The sequence below is a fragment of the Microtus ochrogaster genome, chromosome 2, assembly GCF_000317375.1.
Source record: "Microtus ochrogaster isolate Prairie Vole_2 chromosome 2, MicOch1.0, whole genome shotgun sequence".
Lineage (NCBI taxonomy): Eukaryota > Metazoa > Chordata > Mammalia > Rodentia > Cricetidae > Microtus > Microtus ochrogaster.
In genome coordinates this window covers 69790225-69797737 of record NC_022010.1, presented here as the reverse complement: position 1 = coordinate 69797737, position 7513 = coordinate 69790225, and the positions used below count along the sequence as shown (strand labels likewise).

The 7513-nt window shown below is 52.0% G+C and overlaps 1 protein-coding gene across 3 annotated transcripts in view; it reads right to left on the bottom strand.

The window, feature by feature from the left end:
- Positions 1-7513, bottom strand: part of Hlcs (holocarboxylase synthetase) — a 190166-nt gene that overhangs the window by 168442 nt on the left and 14211 nt on the right. The window contains exon 1 of one of the 3 annotated variants that reach the window (XM_026786502.1): positions 966-1091. The exons of 1 other annotated variant lie outside the window; for it this stretch is intronic. The gene's annotated coding sequence lies outside the window, so the exon portion shown is untranslated. Of the gene's footprint in view, positions 1-965; positions 1092-7513 lie in introns of those variants that run through there. One more of the 3 variants, XM_026786511.1, reaches the window with a different exon arrangement.

Genomic DNA, 7513 nt, shown 5'->3' with positions numbered 1-7513 from the left:
ATATCGTCACCCCGCACCCCACATCGTCACCCCGCACCCCACATCGTCACCCAGCACCCCACAACGTCACCGCTACACCCTACACTGTCACCCCAACACCCACATAGTCACCCCCGCACCCCACATCGTCACCACACACCCTACATCGTCACCCCGCACCCCACATCGTCAACCCGCACCCCACATTGTCACCCAACACCCCACATTGTCACCCCTGCACCCACATTGTTACCCCGCACCCCACATCGTCACCCCCGCACCCCACATCGTCACCCCCACACCCCACATCGTCACTCCTACACTCACATCGTCACCCCCGCACCCCACATTGTCACCCCCACACCCCACATCATCACCCCAACACCCCACATCGTCACCCCGCACCCCACATTGTCAACCCCACACCCCACAACGTCACCCTCACCCCACAACGTCACCCTTAGACCCCACATTGTCATCCCATACCCCACTTCATCACCCCCACACCTCTACACTTGCACAGTTGGCTGATACTTCAAAGGCAACTTGAATAAAACCAAATGCATTTTTCTCCAAGTTACCTCTTGATTTCTGCTCTATTCTGTGCTCGCAATAGCATATTCTCCGCCATGCTTTCAACCAGAATTTGTCACTTTGGAGTCCTAACTTCCTCCTGCCCCATAATGTGTCTTTACAGCAGGATGTTTGCCCTACGTTTAATCTTTCCACTCCGCTCCTAGGAATGAAAAGAATGGCCTCCTTGACAGTGCCCTTCACCAGTTCCCACAACTGTGTTATCCAGCTAGACTGCGGTTGACTTTCTGGGGATACAGCTCGGACGGAGCCTATTGGTGCCTGACCTCAGGGAACTCTGGTCCCTGACCTCAGGGAACTTTTTTACGTCTGGCGTTCCCCACCAGAACCCGCATTTACCTAGCCTAATCTCCCACACATTCCCTCGCCACGCCACAGACACCTGTACCCACCACACGCCAGGCGCTGTGACAGTCATTCCATACATCCAGGTCTCTCAGTGAGCTTGTGGCTGTGGCTTGATGCTGTTTGTCCCTGAGGGTTCATGTGCTAGGGCAGCAGTTCTCAGCCTGCAGGTCATGACCATAGGTGTGCTTGCTTCTACACGTGACATTTCCTTCCTGCTTCCTAAAGAACCCTGCAGAGGCCAGACCGACCTTGGCCTTCAGATTCGAAACTGTGAACTGAATAAACTCTACTGTCTCATCACCCGGCGTCCAGCATTTGTTATACCAACAGGAAATAGAGAGGAATCATGGCTGCAGCTACATGGGAGGCTAAGGTAGAGAAGTCACTTCAGCCCAGGGGGTCAAGACCAGCCTGGGCACATAAGGAGACCCCGCCATCAAAAAATAAAATGGTAAATACTCTGAAAACTGTCTCTTATGGCCACGTTCTTGCAGAGGAGAAAAGTGGAATTTATAATAACTCACCCAGGATCTCAAAACCAAATGAGGACGCTAAGGTATGAACTGATGGCTTTCTAGCTCCCTGGATGAGAGCCAGCTGAGAGCAAAGGATGAGTTAGACATGGCAGCCCACAGAGACGACTCCACAGCCAGGAGCCAAGACTTGTACCGTGGCTCGGGGGTGAATGCACTTGTCACCCAAGCAGAAGGCCTTGAGCTCAAAATCTGACACTCTTATGAAAGACTGTACCCTAACCTGTCCTCTGCCCGTCACACGCATGCTGTGGCACTCACAGCTGCTCACACACGTGTGCACACTACATCATCACCAGCGAGATCCACACGGTGACTGAACAGATGGTTCAGGGACAGCCTTTGGACAGATCGGGGAGCTGGGATCGTCCCTAACTTGGGCACATCCAGAAGCTGTGGGTAGGACTTATCACGGTCACCTGTGGACGCTCTGTTCTGGAACTCCAAGTGCATGCGGTGAAGAGGAGGGGGCCTGGAGCGGGCTTCCTGTGTGGTAGCTGAGTGTCAGCAGCTCATTGCCCGCTGCAGGAACTTTCTGAAGTTGAAAATCAAGAGGCTCAGCAGCCAAGAGTGGCAGTTCATGCCTGTACCCTACTGTTCAGGAGACAGGGTATCACTGTCCACTTGAGGCCAGCCTTGGCTACATAGTAAGTGCCCAGGTGGTCTAGCATAGAGTAAGACCCTGTCTGCCTCAATGCTAGGCACAGTTGTAGTGTGAGCCACACAAATATATATATATATATGTATATGTATATGTATATGTATATGTATATGTATATGTATATGTATATGTATATGTATATGTATATACACACACACACATATACCAGTGCTATGGAGAAAACAGACTCACGGGGCTGGGACCAAGGGAGCAAGGACTGAACACATGCCACTTCACACTGCCTGATCCAGGCTTCACCACCCAAGGGAGCCGAGAGCGAGAGACCCTCTCCTCACAAAGTTGTCATGTCCATACCCTAGGACTGGCAATCCCCCAGAAGCCAATGACTAAAGGGATGGAAATCCCACAACACACAGTGGTGTGTGTCTACTATCCCAGCACTCAGGACAGGGAGGCCAGCCCAGACTACAAAGGGTGTTCCAGGCCAGCCTGAAACACACTGAGAAACTCAAAGACAGGATAAGGCTGGCGGGATGGCTCAGTAGGCATGGTGGCTGGGATGAGAATGGCCCCCAGGGGCTCAAATGTGTGATCCAAGTCATGAGGGACTAGAAATGTTTGAGAAGGATTAGGAGGATTAGGATTAGGGGGTGTGGTCTTGTCGGGGGGGAGGGGCGGGGAGCTGTGTCACTAGGTGTGAGCACTGAGGTTTCAAAAGCCTACAGGCCCAGTCAGAGACATGCTGAAACTCTGCTGGTAAGCCACGACCTCATGGCGATACACGGATTAATAGAGATGGGTTAAATTAATATGTAAGAGTTAGCCAATAAGAAGCTAGAGCTAATGGGCCAAGCACTGTTTTAATTAATACAGTTTCCGTGTGATTATTTCGGGGCTAAGTGGCCAGGAACTAACTAGTGGCCTCCTTACTACAATGTGGAATCCTGGCTTGAATCCTAGACCAGAATAAAAGGACGCTAATAGGAAAATGGGTGAAATCTGGAGCCTGCAGCTTAGTTCATCTGTGACACTGACAGGATTGAGTTAGGATTGATCAATCCATGGTTGTGTAAGATGTCAACATTGGTGGAAGCTGGGGAGAGGTGAGAAAGAACTCTCAGGACTATTTTTGCAACTCTCTGTGAGTCTATCGTGATTTCAGAGTACATGTTAGAGCATAGCTTTCCCCTCCATTTCATCAGCCCTTCTCTTTCTGCCCTAAACAGTTACGTAGCTGTATGTGAGTTACTTTAGGTCACTCAATCCCAGTGTTTCACCTATGAAAAATAATAATAGGGGAGGGAGGGAACGGATAGCTCAATAAAAACTATAATGAAGGAGGGGGGGGCACTGGTGGTGCACACCTTTAATCCCAGCACTCAGAAGGCAGTGGCAAGCAGAAGTTTAAGACCAGCCTGGTCTACAAAGTGAGTTTCAGGACAACCAGGGCTACACAGAGAAACCCTGTCTTGAAAAAACAAAAATAAATGAAATGCAAGCCTGGCATGCTGATGGACACATGCAGTCTGCTACACAGGCTGCTGAGGCTGGAGGATCTGGCTTTGGAGGCCAGCCTGGACAACTGAGATAGGCTCTCATCCTGAGCCAGCAAGATGGTTTAATGGGTAAAGAGCTTGCTGTGCAGACCTAATGGCCTGAGTTCGACTCCAGAACTCATCATATAAGGAAGGGTACAAGGGGTGAACGAACTCTACAAGGTTGCTCTGACTACATAGAATCCACCATGGATGGCATACACCCATGTACATATTCTTAAAGAAAGAACACGGGCAGGAGAGATGGCTTGGCAGTTAAGGAAGCACACTGTTCTTGCAGAGGACCCAGATTCCATTCCCAGCATCCACGCAGTGGCTCACAACCATCTGTAACACCAGTCCCAAGGGATCAGCTGGCCTTTTCTGACCTCTGCAGACATGCATGCACCTCGCACGCACAGACATACATTCAGGGAAACACTCCTACACATAAAATAAAAATCGTTTAAAGTAAATATTGCAAAAACAACAACAATAACAAAAACTCCCAACCTCAATTTTTCAAAGGAGAAACACAAGCTAGATAGGTTTCCAGGTGCCTCCCCCCCGACATCCGCAGCCAGGGCGCTCAGTTGCCTCCCCCTACACCTCCAGCTCTGACACTCGCCTCCCCCGCACACCCCCGACTCTGATCCCAACACAACTCGGTTTGCTAGACATCTCCACATCCCTGGACCACCCAGCACCAGTAAATTCAACACAAGTTCCTGGAGCTAAAACTCCATCCCCCCCACCCCCCCATGAGACACAACTGGCATCTCTTTTACCTTCTTGGATACTGGAAAGCGAAGTGCTCACCAAACTTTCTACACTACAAGTAAATCCACCTTCACCCAACAGAGGAGAGTGGTCCTTTACAATCAGAATATGCAGAAGTCAGCTTCTGCGTGGAGGAGGGAGGCCCCATCCAAACAATCAGAGGGGGCCTGGGAGTGCAGCATGAACAGGACACATAGCTTCCAGATGAGCCCCCAGAGCCCATCCCTCACCCCCGTTCCCCCACCCCACCCCACCCCTGTCCACCTTCCCTCCAGCATTCAAGGGTTTCCAAAGTCAAAACCCCTTCCGTGGATGGAGCTGAAAAAGGGTGAGCCCCACTCCCACCAGCAGGGGTGAGGTGTCCCCACAGTCATAAACAGTAAACACCCTAGCAGAGAGAAGCCGGCTACGGAAGTGGTAGGGAACAGAATGCAGTTGGATTGAGCTGGCTTCCCACAGCCCTTTCCTAGCAGATTTTGGCCCTGGAGGGAGGAGGGGGGATAGTATCCCGACCTGGTCAAGCAAAGCCAAAGGGCCCGCTGTGAAGAAATTATCCCCCGTCTATAAATAACTCCCCCTAGGGGGACAAACAGAAACACCAAAGCCAGGCTGGGCAAGCCGGCTAGCTCCTGGGGGACCAGAAAGGGAGTGGGTCCCCAGCGGGAGCCACCTTCAGCTGGCAGCACTTACCTTTAAGGCCCCGGCGTCCCCGGTCCCTCACGAGCGCTCCTGGCGCACGCTGTGCCGGCAGCCCTAGGACCGGTAGCAGTCAGCCAAGTGCACCGGAGAGGGGCGGTGCGTCTTCACCAACCACAACGCAGGTGGCAGCCTCGTGGGCAGGAACCGACCACGGAAAAGGGCCAAATCCCTGCAGCCCCAGGTCCTGGCCACACCCCAGCCAGGCTCAGGCAGTGCCAGGGCTACCTCTGGCCACTCTCGGCAGAGACCTCAGACACCGCCAGGGCCCGCTGCACACATGATCGCTCTCAGAAGTGTGGCCTGCCCCACAGCAGGGCGAAGAGTCCCTATTTGTCCTTTAGGGTTGCTGGTCTCAGAGGTCAAAATGTCACCTCCCTGTAGAAGCCTGCAGGACCCTAGCCCTGTGATGGATTGCTTGTGCACCTGTGCCTGCGTGCGTTGGTCGAGCACCCTCTGGGATGGACACTAGGGCAGTTTCCCGGGGAAATAATAAACCCTGTGAGAGAAAGACTGCAGATCAGTCCCTCTAGAGAAGTTACTCCTCCCTCCTCTCAGTTGACAGGGGAGGGAGGGTCTGATTTCTCAACACTTATTCTCCACCTTCCCTTCTCACCTTAAGCATGGGGAGGCCTGAGAGCGTCTTGATTCTGACCTCTGATTCCTGAGTCCTTCATTTTCAGGTCTACAGTTTCGAGACGTCCCCCACTTCCACCCCTTACGTTTCCAGACTCGAGAATTTTGTATGCTACCCCCACTGGGCACTGAAACTAGAGTGTCAGACACCCTGGGAACACTGCTGCTCCACGCACGCACACGCATGCACGTACGCACGCACACGCACGCACAGGCACACACCTTCATGCTATTATTTTTAGACCCGGTCTTACTAGGTTGGCTGAGATAGCCTTGAACCTTCATGGAGCCTCCTGTCTCAGCCTCCCGTTAGCTGTGATTGCAGAACTGTGCAGCCAGCTCTTGTACAACATATACCATTTATTCTGGGTGTGACACAGATTGGCACCTAATATTAACTAAAACCCTGGGGGGGGTGGGTAATGAGACAAGGAAGCATGCTGACCTCCAGGACCTTATGCTCCAGGAAAGTCTCCATGACTCCTGTCCCTACTGGGGTACTCGGTGCCACTGAAGTTCAGGGTTAACCAGAATCAGCGTCCTCAAAACACAGTTCTCAGTGGCTACAAAAGTCCTCCATCTGAGGGTTCTGTGGTTTGCTCAACCCTTCTCCAGCACTTGCCCATCTCTTACCAATGCCTGCTCACACAGTGCTGAGAACAGTCCTCGCAACTGCTTAGACTATACATACCCTTATTAATGTTGATTGGTTTTTGTGCAAGTACAAACGAGTGCAGACACTGTGGAGATCAGTGTGGCAAACACTCAAAACACACAACAAAACCCACAGAATTAGATTAGCCATATGGCCCAGCTATACCACTCCTGGACATAACCCAGGACTCTACTTCCTGCTCTAGAGACACAGGTTCACCCATGTTCACGCATCCTTAAGGAGCAATAGCCAGAACAGAGAAACTGGTTAGGTATCTGCCATCTGGGGAATGAATGACGAGGATGTGGCATATATACACAATGGAATTTATTCAGTGTAAAGAAAAATGGGATCTGCAGGTAAGTGGACGGAGCTGGAAGACATTATACTGAGTGAGTAACCCAGACCCACAATGACAGACACCAAGTTCTCACTCACATGTGGATCTTAGCATCAGATCTTTACATTTGTGTGCCCGGGGTACATCTAGACCAGGAAACTAGAAAGGGACCATTGGTGGGGACTGAATAAAGACCTTAAGTGGGGAGGACAGTGGAATACAGGTGATGTGGACAGGAGGACTGTGGGGAGGACAGTAGGATACAGGTGATGTGGAGGGGAGGACTGTGGGGAGGACCGTAGAATACAGGTGATGTGGAGGGGAGGACTGTGGGGAGGACAGTAGGATACTGATGATGTGGACGGGAGGACTGTGGGGAGGACAGTAGATATAGGTGATGTGGACGGGAGGAATGTGGGGAGGACAGTAGGATACAGGAGATGTGGAGGGGAGGACTGTGGGGAGGACAGTGGATACAGGAGATGTGGAGAGGAGGACTGTGGGGAGGACAGTAGGATAGGAGATGTGGGGGGGAGGACTGTAGGGAGGACAGTAGGATACTGGTGATGTGGACGGGAGGACTGTGGGGAGGACAGTAGGATACTGGTGACGTGGATGGGAGGACTGTGGGGAGGACAGTAGGATACTGGTGATGTGTATGGGAGGACTGTGGGGAGGACAGTAGATACAGGTGATGTGGACGGGAGGAATGTGGGGAGGACAGTAGGATACAGGAGATGTGGAGGGGAGGACTGTGGGGAGGACAGTAGGATACAGGTGATGTGGAGGGGAGGA